The sequence below is a fragment of the Panthera tigris genome, chromosome C1, assembly GCF_018350195.1.
Source record: "Panthera tigris isolate Pti1 chromosome C1, P.tigris_Pti1_mat1.1, whole genome shotgun sequence".
Lineage (NCBI taxonomy): Eukaryota > Metazoa > Chordata > Mammalia > Carnivora > Felidae > Panthera > Panthera tigris.
In genome coordinates this window covers 166455830-166473710 of record NC_056667.1, presented here as the reverse complement: position 1 = coordinate 166473710, position 17881 = coordinate 166455830, and the positions used below count along the sequence as shown (strand labels likewise).

The window sequence follows — 17881 nt, the reverse complement described above, 5'->3', positions numbered from 1 at the left end:
CTCAGGCAGTCTGGCACAGGGCCACAATCTCTGAACCTCCATGGTGCAATCCCATCAATGTTCTCTCGGCAAGCTGGCAACTGGCCATTGCTCAGTAAGACCCTCCCCCAGAGGGTCAGAGCAGATCAAAGCCACAGGGTTGAGAGATTTGGAAACACAGCCCCATCTGGGATAAAATTGGGAGAGAGGTGCCGCCTGGCAGGCTGACGGCTTGGACACAGACACTGTAGAAGCAAAAAGTGGATAGAAGCCAGAGACAAAAGAGAGATGCTTAATTGCTACTAGGTGAGAGTGCAGAGCTCCTATGCCAGAGACTGGGAAGGTGGGTGACTCCATTTTCACCTATCCTGAGCATGCGCCACATGGATCGACTCCAATAAACTAAGCAGCGCCACCTAGTGGAGAATAGGGGCTTTACACCAAGCCCTGCCCAACTGTGCCCTCCAAACACATGCCCTAGAGGACCACCACAAGTCTCTCAACCCACTAAATATAAAACTATAGAGTGCTGCATAGTATGAGTTCTAGGGGAAACTGGATGCAAATTCATTTGGGTTTTAGTCTGTTTGCTGGGTCATTTATTCATTTTTTTACTTCTTTATTTGTTTTGCTTTTGCTTAAATTATTTTTGTTATTTTTCTCCTTTCTTTGCTTTTCCTTGGACACAGAGAGAAAAATTTAGTTTTATTTTCCTTTTTAAAAAAATAAAAATATTTTTTAAAATTCTTTTTACTATGTTTTTTTAGTTTTTTGTAAAGTTTTAAATTCTATTTCACTTTCTTCATTGCATTATATTCTATTTTATTGTATATATTTTTAATTTTTAAACATTTTAATTTTTTTCCTCTTTTCTTTTCATTCCCTTTTTTCTCTATTCTACCAAGCTTCTTTCAACAACCAGATGACAACTCACCAAGAATCTAGCTTCCTTTACTTGATTTTTTGTGTTGTATTTAATTTTTTAATTTAATTTTTAAATTTTATTTTATTAATTTTTTTTCCTCCAAAATGATGGAGAATAATGATGCAGAAAGAAAAAAAGGGAAACTAAAGCACAAGAACACAATATAGAATTAGAGAACTCAGTGACTCATTAAAAAGCAGCAACATCCAAATCATAGGTACCAGAAGATGAAGAGACAGAAAAAGGGGTAGAAGGTTTAGGTGAACAAATTATAGGGGAGACTTTTCCTAGTCTGGGGAAAAACACAGACATCAAAATCCAAGAAGAACAGAGAACTCCCATCATATTCAACAAATACAAACTGTCAAAAAAACATATCATAGTCAGATTCACAAAATACACAGACAAGGAAAGAATTACGAAAGCAGCAAGGGGAAAAAAAAAAAGTCCTTAGCCTATAAAGGAAGACAGATCAGACTCATAGCAGACCTATCCACAGAAACTTGGAGGCCAGAAAGGAGTGGCAGCATGTATTCATTGTACTGAATCAGAAAAATATGTAGATAAGAATTCTTTATCCAGCAAGGCTGTCATTCAAAATAGAAGGAGAGATAAAGAGTTGCCCAAACAAACAAACTCTAAAGAAGTTGTGACCACTAAACCAGCCCTGCAAGAAATTATACAGGAGACACTCAGAGGGGAGAAGAGACAAAACAAAACAAAAAAAAGACCAAAAGCAACAAAGACTAGAAAGAACCAGAGAACACCACCAGAAACTCCAACTCTACAGGCAACACAATGGCAAAAACTTCGTATCTTTCGGTACTCACTCTAAATGTCAATGCACTAAACACTCCAGTCAAAAGGCATAGGGTATCAGAATGGATAAGAAAATAAGATCCATCTATATGTTGTCTACAAGAGACCGATTTTAGACCTAAAGACACTTTCAGATTGAAAATAGGGGGATGGAGGACCATCTATCATGCTAATGGTCACCAAAAGAAAGTTGGAGTAGCCATACTTATACCAGACAAACTAGAATTTAAAATAAGACTGTAACAAGAGATGAAGGACATTATATCTTAATTAAGGGGTCAAGCCACCAAGCAGAGCTAATGATTGTAAACATTTATGCCCCCAACGTGATCTCCCAAATATACAAATCAAGTAATCACAAACATAAAGAAACTCACTGATAATAATACCATAATAGTAGGGGACTTCAACACCCCATTTACAACAATGGATAGATTATCTAAGCAGAAAAATCAACAAGGAAACAATGGCTTTGAATGATACACTGGACCGATGGACTTCACAGATATATTCAGAACATTTCATCCTAAAGCAGCAGAAATACACATTCTGGAGTGCACATGGAACATTCTCCAGAATAGTTCACATACTGGGACACAAATCAGACCACAACAAGTACAAAAAGACTGAGATCATACCATGCATATTTTCAGACCACAACACTAAGAAACTCAAAATCAACACAAGAACAAATTTGGAAAGACCACGAATACTTTAAAAGATTAAAGAACATCCTACTAAATAATGAATGGGTTAAGGAGAAATTAAAGAGTAAATTAAAAAGGACATGGAAGCCAATGAAAATGATAACATGACAGCCCAAAGGCTGTCCCTTTGACCCCAAAGAAAGGTCTCAGATACACAGCCTAACCTTACACCTTAAAGAGCTGGAAAAAGAACAGTAAATAAAGCCCCAAACCAGCAGAAGACGGGAAATCATAAAGATCAGAGCAGAAGTCAATGATATCAAAATCAAAAAAAAAGAACAGATCAATGAAACCAGGAGCTGGTTCTTTGAAAGCATTAACAAAATTGGTAAACGCCTAGCCAGATTGATCAGAAAGAAAAGTAAAGGACCCAAATAAATAAAATCATGAATGAAAGAGGACAGATCACAACCAACACTGCAGAAATACAAACAATAATAAGAGAATATTATGAGCAATTATATGCCAATAAATTGGGCAATCTGGAAGAAATGGGCAAAACCCTAGAAACATATAAACTACCAAAACTGAAACAGGAAAAAATAGAAAATTTGAACAGACCCATAACCAGTAAAGAAATTTAATTAGTAATCAAAAATCTCCCCAAAAAATAAGAGTCCAGGGCCGGATGGCTTTCCAGGGGAATTCTACTAAACATTTAATTTAAAGAAGAGTTAACACTTATCCTGTAGAAGGTGTTCCAAAAAATAGAAATGGAAGGAAAACTTCCAAACTCATTCTATGAGGCCAGCACTACCTTGATTCTAAAAACAAAGACCCCACTAAAAAGGAGCACCACAAACCAATTTCCCTGATGAACATGGATTAAAAAATTCTCAACAAGATACCAGCCAACTGGATCTGACAATACATTAAAAGAATTATTCACTGTGATCAAGTGGGATTTATACCTGGGATGCAAGGCTGATTCAATATCCACAAATCAGGCAATGTGATACACCACATTAAAAAAGAAAGAATAAGGAGCACATGGGTGGCTCAGATGGTTAAGCGTCCAACTCTTGCTTTCAGCTCAGGTCATGACCTCACGGTTTCATGAGTTCGAGCCCCACATGGGTAGGGCTCTGTGCTGGCAGCCGGGAAGCTACTTGAGATTCTCTCTCTCTCTCTCTCTCTCTCTGCCCCTCCCCCACTCATGCGTGCTCTCTCTCTCTCTCTCTCTCTCAAAATAAAGTTAAAAATTTTTTTAAAAAGAATAAGAACCCCATGATTCTCTTAATAGATGCAGAGAAAGCATTTGACAACACAGCAACCTGTCTTGATAAAAACCTTCAAGAAAGTAGGGATGGAACAATCGTACCTCAAGATCATAAAAGCCATATACTCAAGACCCACCACTAATATCATCCTCAACAGGGAAAAACAGAGCTTTCCCGCTAAGGTCGGGAACATGACAAGGATGTGCATTCTCACCACTGTTATTCAACATAGTATTGGATGTCCTAGCCTCAGCAATCAGGTGACCCAAAGAACTAAAAGGCATCCAAATCAGCAAGGAGGAACTCAAACTCTCACTCTCACAACATGATACCCTATATGGATAACCCAAAAGATTCTACAAAAAAACCTGGTAGAACTGATCCAAGAATTCAGCAAAGTCGCAGTATATAAAATCAATGCACAGAAATCAGTTGCATTTCTATACACCAATAATGAAGCACCAAAAAGAGAAACCCATTTTCAATTGCACCGAAACCCATAAAATACCTAGGAATAAACCTAACCAAAGAGCTGAAAACTATAGAAAGCTTACGAAAGAAATTGAAGAAAATACAAAAAAAAAAAAAAAAATGGAAAAACATTCCATGATCATGGATTTGAAGAACAAATATTGTTAAAATGTCATTACTACCCAAAGGAATGTACACATTCAATGCAATCCCTATCAAAATCACATCAGCATTCTCCACAGAGCTAGAACAAACAATCTACAATTTGTATGGAACCAGAAAAGATCCCGAATAGCCAAAGCAATCCTAATAAAGAAAACCAAGGCTGGAGCATCACAATTCCAGACTTTAAGCTGTATTACAAAGCTATAATCCCCAAGACAGTATGGTACTGGCACAAAAACAGACACTTAGATCAATGCAACAGAATAGAGAACTCAGAAATGGGCTCACACACGTATGGCCAGCTCATCTTTGACAATGCAGAAAAGAATACCCAATGGAATAAAGACAGTCTCTTCAGTCAATGGGGTTGGGAAAACTGGGCAGCTACATGCAAAAAAATGAATAAGAACCCCATGATTCTCTTAATAGATGCATAGAAAGCATTTGACAACACAGCAGCCTTTCTTGATAAAAACCCTCAAGAAAACCCTGGACCACTTTCTTACACCACACAAAAACTAAACTCAAAATGGATGAAAGACCTAAACATAAAACAGGAAGCATCAAGATCCTAGAGGAGAAAGCAAGCAAAAACCTCTTTGACCTTGGCTGCAGCAACTTCTTACTAAACATGTCTCCAGAGACAAGGGAAACAAAAGCAAAAAGAACTATTGGGACCTCATCAGGATAAAAACCTTCTTCACAGCAAAGAAAACAATCAGCAAAACTAAACGGTAACTGACAGAATGGGAGAAGATATTTGCAAATGATGTATCAGATAAGGAGTTAGTATCTAAAATCTATAAAGAACTTACCAAACTCAACACCCAAAAAACAAAGAATCTAGTGAAGAAATGGACAAAAGATATGCATAGACACTTTTCCAAGAAGACATCAGATAGCTAACAGGCACATGAAAAAAATGCCCAACAACACTTATCATCAGGGAAATACAAATCAAAACCACAAGGAGAGACCACCTCACACCAGTCAGAATGGCTAAAATTAACAACTCAAGCAACAACAGATGTTGGTGAGGATGCAGAGAAAGAGGAACCCTTTGTGCTGTTAGTGGGAATGCAAACTGATGCAGCCACCCTGGAAAAGAGTATGGAGTTCCTCAAAAAATTAAAAATAAAACTACCCTATGACCCAGCAATTGTACTACTAGGTGTTAATCCAACGGATACAGGTGTGCTGTTTTGAAGGGCACATGCACCCTGACGTTTATAGTAGCAATATAGACAAGAGCCAAAGTATGGAAAGAGCCGAAATGTCCATCAAGTGATGAATGGATAAAGAAGATATGGTGTATATATACGTGTGTGTGTGTGTGTGTGTGTGTGTGTGTGTGTGTACAACAGAATATTGCTTGGTAATCAAAAAGAATGAAATCTTGCCATTTTCAACAGCATGGATGGAACTAGGTGTATTATGCTAAGCAAAATTAGAGTAAGATAAATATCATATGACTTTATGTGAAATTTAAGATACAAAACAAATTAACATAAGGGAAGGGAAGCAAAAATAATATAAAAACAAGGAGGGGGACAAAACATAAGAGACTCTGAAATACAGAGAACAAATGAGAGTTGCTGGAGGAGTTTTGGGTGGGAAATGGGCTAAATGGGCAAGGGGCATTAAAGAGGACACTTGTTGGGATGAGCCCTGGCTGTTAAAGGTAGGGATGAGCCGCTGGATTCTACTCCTGAAATCACTGTCGCACTATATGCTAACTAATCTGGATGTAAATTAAAAAACAAAAACAAGCAAACAACCAAAAAAAATAAAAATAAAAAAACCACAGCAGCCCAGAAAAAGGATCAACAGCCTTGTCAATAAAATGCCAAGAACAGAAACTTGATTTCTTGAAATAAATAAATAAATAAATAAATAATAAATAAATAAACTAAACCAAGGGGGTAAAGGACCTATACTCTGAAAACTATAAAACATTGATGAAAGAAACTGAAAAAAAAAAAAAAACATAATTGGAACGGTATTCTATGCTCAAGGACTAGAAGAACAAATAGTGTTAAAATGTTCATACTACTCAAAGAAATCTACAGATTCAATGCAATACCTATCAAAAGAGCAACAACGTCTTTACAGAACTAGAATAAATAATCTTAAATTTGTTTGGCATCACGAAAGACCCTGAATAGCCAAAGCAAACTTGAAAAAGCACAGCAAAACCAAAGGTATCACAATCCTACATTTCAAACTGTTCTACAAAGCTGTAGTAATCACAAAAGTATGGTACTATTACAAAAATAGACACACAGAGCAATAGAACAGAATAGAGATCCAATAAATAAACCCACAATTATAAGGTCAATTAATCTTTGACAAAGGAGGCAAGAACATGCAATGGGAAAAAGCCTCTTCAACAAATGGTGTTGGGAAAACAGGACAGTAACATGCAAAAGAATGAAACTTGACCACTTTCTTACACCATACACAAAAATTAACTCAAAATGGATTAAGGATCTAAATGTGAAACCTGAAACCATAAAATTCCTAGAAGAGAGCACAGGCAGTAATGTCTCTGACATTAGCCATAGCAACATTTTTCTATCTATGTCTCCTGAGGCAACAGAAACAAAGCAAAAATAGACTATTGGGATACATCAAAATAAAAAGCTTCTGCACAGCAAAAGGAAACAATCAACAAATCTAAAAAGAAAACTTACTGAATGGGAAAGATATTTGCAAATGACCTATCTGATAAAGGGTTAGTATCCAAAATGTATAATGGAATATTATTCAGCCATCATATGGAATGAATAATGGAATATTATTCAGCCATAAAAAAGAATGAAATCTTGCCATTTGCAACAACATGGATGGAACCATAGAGTAGAATGCTAAGTGAAATTAAGTCAGTCAGAGAAAGACAAACACCATTTGATTTCACTCATATGTGTAATTTAAGAAACAAAAACAAATGAACAGTGAAAAAAAGAGACAAACTAAATAACAGACTCTTAACTACAGAGTACAAACTCATGGTTGCCAGAAGGGAGGTGGATGGGGAGATTGGTGAAATAGGTGAAAGGGATTAAGAATACACTTAACATGATAAGCACTGAGTAATGTATAGTATTGTTGAATCACTGCATTGTACATTTGAAACTACTGTAATGTTGTATGTTAACTATACTGGAATTAAAATTTAAAAATTAAAAAAAAAAGAGGAGGCTGCCATGGAACTTGGTTCATTTGTAGCAGTGAGGATGATGGGTCCTTGAAGCAATAGAGGCTAAGGCAATACTTAACCCTCAGAAGCTAGAGAGTCACAAGAATCATGGTACCAGTTGTTGGAATAGTGGCCAAGAGTGAATTGTACAGATGGTTAACAGAATAGGGTGTCACTATGGGCAAAATATATGGGTTGCCAATGAGAGTAATGCCTCATATACATAATTAAATGAAAGAATAAATAAGAGACTGGTCACCCCAATAAAAAGTCACAATCTCTTGCCCAGTTCCTGGTTCTGTATCAGTTTTCAAACCATTGACTGAAGATTTTTCTGGGTCTCAGAAAGAATCACCCTGACTTGACCATGTCTTGATCACCCTGACTTGACACCATGTCAAGTATATATCATGGTGATTCCCCTGGACCTTCCCCAAGGAGACCCATTTGCACTTATCTGAATTACCATGTCCTGGGGTAAGGGGAGTACCCACATATTTTGAGGACTATTAGATACCTGGTTAGAGTCAACATTAATACCTGAAGAACTGAAGCAACACCATGGCAATACTATTGATTCTCCTTGGCCTGTGGAGTAAGAGTTATCACAGTGGGGAAGGCCAAGTAGACATCTTTGAAACTGCCTCTCCTGGCCAAGAAAGTAAATCTAAAACAATATCACAATGCCAAAGGGTGGTGATTAACAATACCGTTAGGACATAAAGCATGCAGGAATAGTAGTTCCCATCACACCTCCATTTAATTTGACAGTTTGGCCAATGTAGAAACCAGACAAATTAGCAGAATGATTGTAGACTACTGGAAGCTCAACCAACTAGCACCCCCAAGTGCAGCTGTCATGCCAAGCAAAGTGCCATTGTTAAAGCAGGATAATATGGCCTCAAGCACAGGCCACTGATTTGGAGAATGGATTCTTTTTTACCCCATCAATGAACACAATTAGAAATATTAATATCCAAAGGAAATAAACAAGCAACAATATGCATTGACACTTTAACCCCATGGCTATGTTAACTCTCCTTTCTTTCTCATAATACAGTCCAAAGAGATGCAGATCATCTGGAAATCCTGTAGAGTATCATATTGATCCATTATATCAATGATACCATGCGGATTAAACATGTTGAGCAAGTGTTGGCTAGTATGCTAGAGGTTTGTGTTCTAGAAAGTAGGGGATCAACCCTGTGAATAATTAGGGATCTGTCCCTTCATTAAAGGGTTTAAATGTCCAGTGTTCTGGGGAGTGCTAGAACATTCCCTTCAAAGTAAAAGACAAACTGCTACCTCTTGCATCCTCTACAAGAAAGGAGAAAGCACAGTGCCTAGGAGGCTGCTTTGGGTTCTGTAAGCAACATAATTCACACCTAGAAATATTTTTCTGGCCCACATGCCAGATGACATTAAAAGCTGCCAGCTTTACAACCTGGCAAAAGAGCTCTGCAGCAGGTCTGAGTAGTGATGCAAAAAGCCTTGGTACTTGTGCCATAGGATCTGGCACTTTCTATGGTGTTAAAAGTTGTCAGTTTTGGGAAAAGATGCATATGGAGTTTATAGAAATCTTACACAGTTCAAGCCCTCAGGGTTCTGGAGCAAGGTTGCACATTTTTTAAAAGTTAAGTCTTGGCATGCTACTGGAAAAAAAAAAAAGAGGGAATGCTTGACCATGGGACACTAAGTGACACAAAATGCAATGTGTCTTGTTGAACCCATCATGTCATAAATTCTGGAGGACCCAGTCATAATTCATCATAAGATGAAAGTATTATATTTGGGATGGCGCACAAAGAATAGCAGAGGCACAAAAAATCCACATGAACAGATAAGTCTAGGCCTTGATATCACCCTTCAGTTGCATCAACACCCTCTCTCAGCTTGTACTGATGGCCATATTCGGGTAGGGGTGGTGTCTTGATCACCAGCTGAAGAAAGAAAAAAATGGCTGAGTTTAGTTTACAGATGAATTGGCTAAGTATGTGGATGAAACCTGAAATTGGACAGCAGTACAGGCTCACTCGCAAATAGTTTGAAGACAGGAGAGCTTCCTAATGGGCAGAGCTTCAGGTGATGCACCTGGTCTTCCGCTTTGTATGGTAAGGAGAAGTGGCCTGATGTCAGGGCATAAATAGACTAATAGGAAATGCCAGTCAGCCTGGCTGACTGGTCAGAAGTCTGAAAAGAAAAAGATTTTAAGAATTGCAGACAAGGAAGGGCCCCTTGGTGTCTCAGTCAGTTAAACGTCTGACTTCAGCTCAGGTCATGATCTCACGGTCTGTGAGTTCAAGCCCCACATCGGGCTCTGTGCTGACAGCTCAGAGCCTGGATCCTGCTTCAGATTCTGTGTGTCTCTCTCTCTCTGCCCCTCCCCCACTCACACTCTGTCTCTCAAAAATGAATAAATGTTAAAAAAAAAAAAAGAATTGCAGACAAGGAGGACTTAAAGAGTTAGAGGCATGTGGATATGCATAGCATTGTGAGTAAAAAGTGTGAGGATCTTTTTATCATACATCAATGTCCACAAGAAAGCATACATTACAGAAGAAGTATTAAATAATCAAATAAACAAAATTACTCAGCTAGTTGATGTTAGCTTGTCTTTGTTAGCAGTCACTATAGTGCTGGCACAATGAACACTTGAGTGAAATGGTTATGGTGGCAAAAATGTAGTCTTTGCATGGGGTCCATCAGCATGAGGCCCATTTACCATAGTTCACCTACCTATGATACTGCCTTATTTGCAAGTTCAACCTGCCAGCAAAAGAGAGCAATGTTGAGCTTCTAATATGTCATCACTCCTTTGGGAGATCAAGCAGCCATTCCATGCCAAGTTGACTACATTGGGACCTTTCATCCTGAAAGGGGCAATAGTTCAATCCCATGGGAATAGATTATACATACATATTGGGTATATATTTGCACTTCATACCCACAAATCTTTATCCAGCACCACCATATAGGAACTTATACAATGCCTAATTCACAGACATGGAACACAATACAACACAGCATCCAACCAGAGAAATCACTTCACAGTAAAAGTAGTGTAGAAAGTGCCTGTGACCATGAGTTCCACTGGGTGTATCACATGTTGCATTTCCCAGAAGCTGGTGGCCTAATAGAGCACTGGAATGATCTGTGAAGGGTAAAGTTCAAGCACCTGCTAAGAGAATACTCTACAAGGAAGAGGTGCTGTTCCCCAGCGTACAGTAGACTTTGAGATGGCTTAGAATCTCCAGTAGGAACAATATATGGGTCCACAAAACAAGGGATTAAAACAGGATTAGCCCCATTTACAATCATTCCCACTGACCCATAGGGAGACATAGTGGTCCCCAAACCTGCAACTCTGACCTTTTTGGAATCAGAGGTCCTAGTCCCCAAAGGTGTTATATTCTTGCTAGAGGACACAGCAAGAGTCCCATTGAACTGAGCTTCATCTGCTGCATAGGCACTTTGGACTTCTTGAGTTCAGGGAAAAGAAGGAAAAAAGAAGAGTTAACACCTTGGGAGGAAAAGCTAACTCTTATCATAAGGAGAATGTAGGCTTGATGTTACATAACAGGAACAAGCAAGACAATGCGTGACACTCAGGTGATCTATTTGGGCAACTCTTAGTGCTACCTTGCCGAATAGTGAGTGTTAATAGCCAACTGCAGCAGCACCTGCATGAGAAGGTGATTATTACTAAGGGTTCAAATTTCTCAGGAACTAGGGTTTTCACACAACTAGTGTAACTACTAAGACCAGCAGAATTAGTAGCTGAGAGTGTGGGGAATTTAGAATGAATAGTGGAGGACAAAGGCAATGGTTCAGCTGTGGTTCAAAACCAACTGCAAAGATGGGGACTATAGTTTGTCCCACTAACTTCTCTCTACTAAGTTTCTTTTCAGGAAAAGAAGCCACTGGAACCCTACAGGAATTGTTCTCTGAATGTGTATACAAAGTGGATCTAAATGGTACAAGGGGTTGACTGTGACAGAGAAATTCTGTTCAGATACCCTTTCAAGAAAAGGCTCTTTGCCTAGCTGCTAGGAGTAGTTAGGTAACACCATTCAAATGTTAATACTTCCAACTGTATATCAGGTTTTGAATGGTGGCCACATTTTTCTTGGGGTGGCTCCAGCCAATGACCGAGCAAAACTGTGTTACAAGGGCCTAGCCATTTTTATCCCAGTGTGGGACTCTTCATCCCAGCGTGAGACTCTTCATCTTTGCTCTGGAATTACCATACCCAAGCCAGTTTCCTCCCTTTTACTTTTACTGTTTTACATTCTTTTTTAAAAAGTTTATTTATTTATTTATTTTTGAGAGAGAGAGAGAGAGAGAGAGAGCGCACGCGTGAGTGCACATAGGGCAAGGGCAGAAAGAGAGGGAGAGAATTCCAAGCAAGCTCCACACCGTGAACACACAAACTGTGAAATCATGACCTGACCCAAAATCAGGAGTCAGAGGCTCAACTGACTGAGCCACCAAAGCACCCCTGTTTTACACTCTTAACCCTATGTCACAGTTTGCTTCCTGGATTTCAAAACGACAAACCTCGTCTTTTCCAGCTCCATCTAACTACCCTAGCTTCAACTCTAACTTTCCTATTGCTACTGATAATTGTAGAGGTGGTATTGTGCTTCTTTTCAGTATGGATACAAATGTTTACCAGATTCATCTCCTATGCCCTGTATTGGTACAACTGAAATCTATTCACTTAAATATTTAAAGACACCAAAATGTGCCTTTATGGTCAAACATGTTAGATAGGGAAAAAAAGGATGGATAATACTGTTATGTAGTAAGAATTATCTCACATACATCAAGTGTATCAACGAATTCAATTCTTAAGAGTATTCTATGGGATGGGCACTACCCCCCCCCAACATCAGAAAATGGGCACACAGTGTTAAGTAAACTGCCCCAGAAAAATTATCCATGAGTATATCAATAGATTTAAGAGTTAAAGATAAATAGGACTTCTCCAGTATCTTTATCTGTAATCACTGTACTCTTCTGCCTCAAAGAAAGGGTTACTCGCATGAGTACTCTAAAATCCTAATAGAGAAATGTTTGGATAAACCAGGCCTGGTGTACACAAGGGTGGGGAGAATAAAGATACAGTTGCTTTAGGAAAAGACAGTTTCCAAAACAGTAACAAGCAGTTGAATTTTTTTAGGTTTTGTTACTCTTGAAAAGTAAAGCATAAGAAAACAATTTCATGAATTACCTCTGATCTCTGCACAGTTCGCTATTTCCAAGTTGGCCAGCCAATCTCCTTATCCTCACGATGCCGTGCCAGCTGGTACCTTAAACTCAATTAGAAGCATCATCTTCTCTACAAAATTAGCTTTTCCTCATTACTTCACTTTGTGGTCCAAAATCCTCCCGTTCTCGCAGCTTGAAATCTTGGGACTTAGTAGGCACTTAACGTTTCCTAACATTTTTCCTTATATAGGCTCTTGATCTAACTACTGCCAAAAGTCTGTCTGCTCCTCTTAAAGATTTCCACAGAAAAAATGACTACTGAGGTCTACTTCTTGCCAACTGCAGAGAAAGAGCTTTAAAGTAAATTTTGAGAAATCCTCATCACTATCAGCTTTCAGATGAGCCGCCTGGATGTGCTCTCGGGAGCCTACTCAGAAGAACTACAATTCCCGTCGTACATTGCGACCTTCTAAAAATTACAATTGACGCGTCATTTCCGTCCTTACTGGCGGCGGATGCTGGACTTTGTAGTTTGCGTTAACTTCTCTTTTGTCGCCGTCTTGGAAAGAGGAAATTGTGGCCAGACCAACTGCTCTCAACGTGGTATTAAGTTATGGTATTTAAAGTAAATTAACAGGATAACGTTTTAAAGTGAATTTAGCGTCAGGTTTGTATTTCACGTTCCGCCTTCCTCGTACTGCCGGGGCCGGAGAAGGGGAAGTGACGTGCGTCCGGTGTAATGGCGGCGCGGTGGAGCTCCAGGTAATTACCGAACTCCGTAGACTCGCCTCAGGCAGCGAACCAGATTGGGGGTGGCGGGTTGCCGGACCGGGTGGGAATAGAAAGGGAACTAGGGGGTGAGTGAGGATTTGCTGGTACCTCCGCGGGCAGCTCGGAGGTGTGCGCGCCGGCCCCCGAGACTGAGGTGTGAGTGCCGGTAGTGCGGAGGAGTCTGAGCGGGTAGGGAAGGGGCCGTGAACTCCGTTCCCGCCTGCGCGGACGGACCTCGCTTCCTGGTGAGGTTGCTGCAGCTGTCTGGCCGTGGTGTTTTTGTTGCTCAAGTCTAGCACCAGCGCCTGGGCCTCTGTCTTGTCGGCGGGGACCACTTAGAACTTCTCAAATCCTTTAGGTTTCCCGAGGCTCCTTTTTTACCGGCCGGGCCCCAGGCCGTGGGAGTGGGATTAAGGAACTGTGGTTAGTTAGAAAATAGTGGAAGTTCCACTGTTACGCCTCCATCCAGCGTATATCCCTGTGATAGCTTCTTTACATTTTCATTAATCGTTTCTTTTTCATTCATTTGCCCTGTAAATACTAGATGCTTTCTAGTGTTTAGTCCTGGGGGCTCTTCTCTGTCGTCCTTTATCCTTCCATAAGTTGATCTACCTCCAATGAGGTACTAACTCCAACTTGGATCTCCAGTATGTCCACCTCTCTGTAGAGCTCCGGATCCTACAATACACTTGTGCATATCGCTACCGTAATAGTTAATTTTATTGAGTCTTCACTGCAATAACCGCTTTACCTATTTTCACTTCACCCTCACAACACCTCTTTGAGATAAATAAGGAAAAAAAAAATGAAGAAAGGATGTTCTAGATGCAAGATAGAGGTGATTGAAAGCATACTAACAGTTCCTTTTACGTTTTGATATGTCCACAGACTAGCAATAGCAGATAGAAAAACAAACTTGGCTTTCAGAAAACTAGTTAGCCTGCCTCCTCATCATGTTTAAACTTGTTTTAGGATTGCCTGTGAATCTGGGAGTTAGCCTCAATTATCCTTCTCTAGAAAAGCGGATTTAGAATTGGCATTAAAAGTGTGACTTTCTTCTTAGAAGCATTGTGACAAACAGCATCTGTAGGAGGAGGAGACCTGCTAGGGTGGGTGCTGGGTGATGGACTCCTAAGCCAAAGATTCCAGTCTTGATTCAGGCCTTAGAAACTCTGTCACTTAGGCAGGTTACTTAACATCTCTAGTCTCAGCTTCCTCATCTGAGAAATGTGGATGATAATAATATCTAACTTAGTGGGTTGTTTTGAGGATAAAAATAAATAACAATGCTTATATATAAGGCCTGTGTACAGTGCCCGGCCTACAGTGTTAACTATTATTGTTACTGTTGTCATATAGTTGATGAATCCTCTATGCCTCAGTTCTTGTTCTTTGGTTTTGAATATTGCTCTTCCATGTTTGCGTGCCCATTCCACTTTCGTGGAGCATTTCCCACCCCGTTTGACTGGGGTTCTGGTTTGTGTTCTCCCTGATGATTGTACATTGCCAGGTGATTGATTGACAGTAAGTTGTACCTGAGACCATCTAAGAGAGCACACTTTTACAGCACCAGTGCCTTAACAAAATTATTTTCTGTTTACTACCCACTTGTATCTAGACTGAATTTTGTATTACCTGGTATCTCCGTAACATAAGTTCTAGCTGGCCTAAGAAAGAGGTGGTTATTGGTAATATAGCTGACCATACTGATGACTCTGTGGGCTTCCTTGTTGCATTTCTCTTCTGTAATGTTTGAAAATTTTAGCATGGGAGGGTGATGAAACAAAAAGGCCTCTGGCACATTAGTTTCATCATACTTCTGGACTGAACCTGTCACCTAAATATTTTATCTCAGTGTATACATTTCATTGCAGTGCCTACAATAAAGTGCGAATTTTCGAAGCATTTTCTTCCAAAATAATACATCAGGAGAGGAAGCAGTGGACTAAAGCAAGCCTTTGCTATTTGTAGCCAAGCTAGTAAGTGTTTTCCCAGAGAATAGGTAACAACAACAGCAACAACAAAAATGGTATAAATTACCTTGGCCTGGAGACATTAAGACTGCTGTGATTATAGAAGCTAATCGGAGGAAGAGACTAAGTGGAGAGTCACGTTTAACTTGACTTTAGGCCTAATTGAAATGGATCAGGATAGACAGAGTTCAGCACTTCCACCTGAAAGGTCCTGTGAGTTCTTCCCTCAATTATTTTATCAAGACGGTTTAATTCTAGACTTGGTGACAGGTGCCTCCGTAATGAAATAAAGTGCTTTGTGTCTAGGGATTACTTCATAAATTTCTCCATGGAGACCACCACTTCCAAGTTTTCTTTAACACTTAGAACATGGTTGGAGTGCCGAGGTGGCTTAGTCTTTTAAGCATCTGGCTCCTCATCTCAGCTCAGGTCATGATAGGGTTTGTCGGATGGAGCCCCATGTCGGGCTCTGTGCTGTCAGCACAAAGCCTGCTTGGAATTCTCTCTCTCCCTCTGTCTTTCTGCCCCTCCTGCGTGCATGTGCTCTTTCTTTCTCAAAATAAATAAACTTTCTTTAAAAATCTTAAAACGTGGTTTACTAAATAGCTCTTTAATTAATAATCAGAAAGGCCACTTTCAAAGCTGTGCTGAGTGTTGACAGAATGTATTCAGCCCATATACTTATTTAAGCAAGCTGAGGAACACATTTTGGGGGAGGGGGAATAAAGTGGTATGAGTATTCAAAGACATGAAACAGACTCAGTGATTAAACATGGTTTTGTAAGTTGAAGTAACTGCACCTTCAGGATCAGGTTTCCTCTTGCAGTGCCTTTAAAGGAACTGGTATTTTTTTCATCTTCCATAAATTGGAAATTTATTCAGCCCTCCAGGTTAACATGGGGTGAAAACAAGGGATGACCCCTGATAGTACTGTCTTGATGCAGTTGATGACAAACAGCTCGGGGCTTCCTAGAAGTCAGCATTGATAGTTAAGACAAGTCTGCTGTGATATTCCTTGGTAAAAGCTGTCTAAGTATCATTATAGAGAGTTCTTTGTGGGAAGAAATAGGAATAATCAGGACACCTAGGTGGCTCAGTCAGTTAAGCGTGTGACTTGATTTTGGCTCAGGTCATGATTTAACAGTTAATGGGATCGAGCCCTGCTTCCGACTCTGCGCTGACAGCACAGAGCCTGCTTGGGATTCTCTGTCCCTACCCCACTCGCACGCATGTACACACACTCTCTCAAAATAAACACATTAAAAAAAACAAGGAATGGGAATAATCATTAGAAGTCCACACGCCCCCTTTTATGTTTAACTTTAGAATTGGAACCTGTGAAGTGGTAAGTACTGTCCTGGGTTCTCAATGTATAGCAGTGACCAATAATCTCAAAAATCTTGTTCTCATTCAAGGTGTTTCATGCTTTAGCTTCATGAGTCTCATGTTCCATCTCATTTCTGCTCAATCTTACATTCACACCCTGTACTCAAACAACTGAGAATCCCCTAAACTCTTTTTTTATATCTCAGTCTTTACACATGCTGATCTCATTGCCTGAATGACCTCTTTCCCCTTTCATGCGAGAAGTGATTTTTCCCCCTTTCCTACTTGTACTTCAGCATTCAGCTTCTGGACCCACTTTCTTCTGTATGCCCCAGACCCACTTAGTTGCACTTCCTCTCTTCCAGGAATACTGTGTCTATAACATTGCTACAGCACTTAAGACTTTTCTTCTCTCCTGACATTAGCAACTTTTCATTTCTCAGATCCCAGTTCCTTGTGCGCAGCTTAATGTATCGCCTCACTATTAACAGACACTGCCTTTGACCCCCTATTCTTAATTTGTTTCCAAAAAATAGGAGGTAGAGTAAAAAAACAGAAAAAGACCACAACCATACTGTTCTTTCTCTTAACCTTATACTTTCTTATTTTTTCTATACTACTTTATAACTTCTTAATAGAAGTGTCAGTTTTGGCTTATCCTCATCATTTTTGTTTTAGTTCCATTTACCTGTGTCAGTCCTATACCAAGTGTCTTAATTTTTATGACCTTACAAAAGAGACTCTTCTGCAGAAATTCAAACTTTAACATTAAATGAAAAAGAAAGCATTCAGTGGGTGATAAAGAAGCACTAAAGCTATTTCTTTACTACAAGACTGTTCTTTTACTATCAAGTAAAGTGGTGAGGGTTATGGTATAGATTTGAAATTTAAGGTTTTATCTATTTGTTATTGTGAAAATGGATATAAAACTTAGCTTAATCACTAGACCAAGAAAACCCATAATGTTTGTTCAGTGAATGAAGATGCTGGAGTTAGTGAGGAAAGTTCAGTCCTGTTGCTGTGCAGTTGAATTGTGAACCAAAGGGTGTGTGGAGAAACTAAGGCAAGACGAGGTGGGCTTAGGCTGTAAATACAAGTGACTGAGTGATACAAGT

The 17881-nt window shown here is 39.5% G+C and overlaps 1 protein-coding gene across 1 annotated transcript in view; it reads left to right on the top strand.

The window, feature by feature from the left end:
• The first annotated feature begins 13215 nt into the window (after window positions 1-13215).
• The window catches only part of CWC22 (CWC22 spliceosome associated protein homolog), a 57730-nt gene continuing 53064 nt past the window's right edge, over window positions 13216-17881 (top strand). The window contains exon 1 of the mRNA XM_007083885.3: window positions 13216-13458. The gene's annotated coding sequence lies outside the window, so the exon portion shown is untranslated. The remainder of the gene's footprint in view (window positions 13459-17881) is intronic.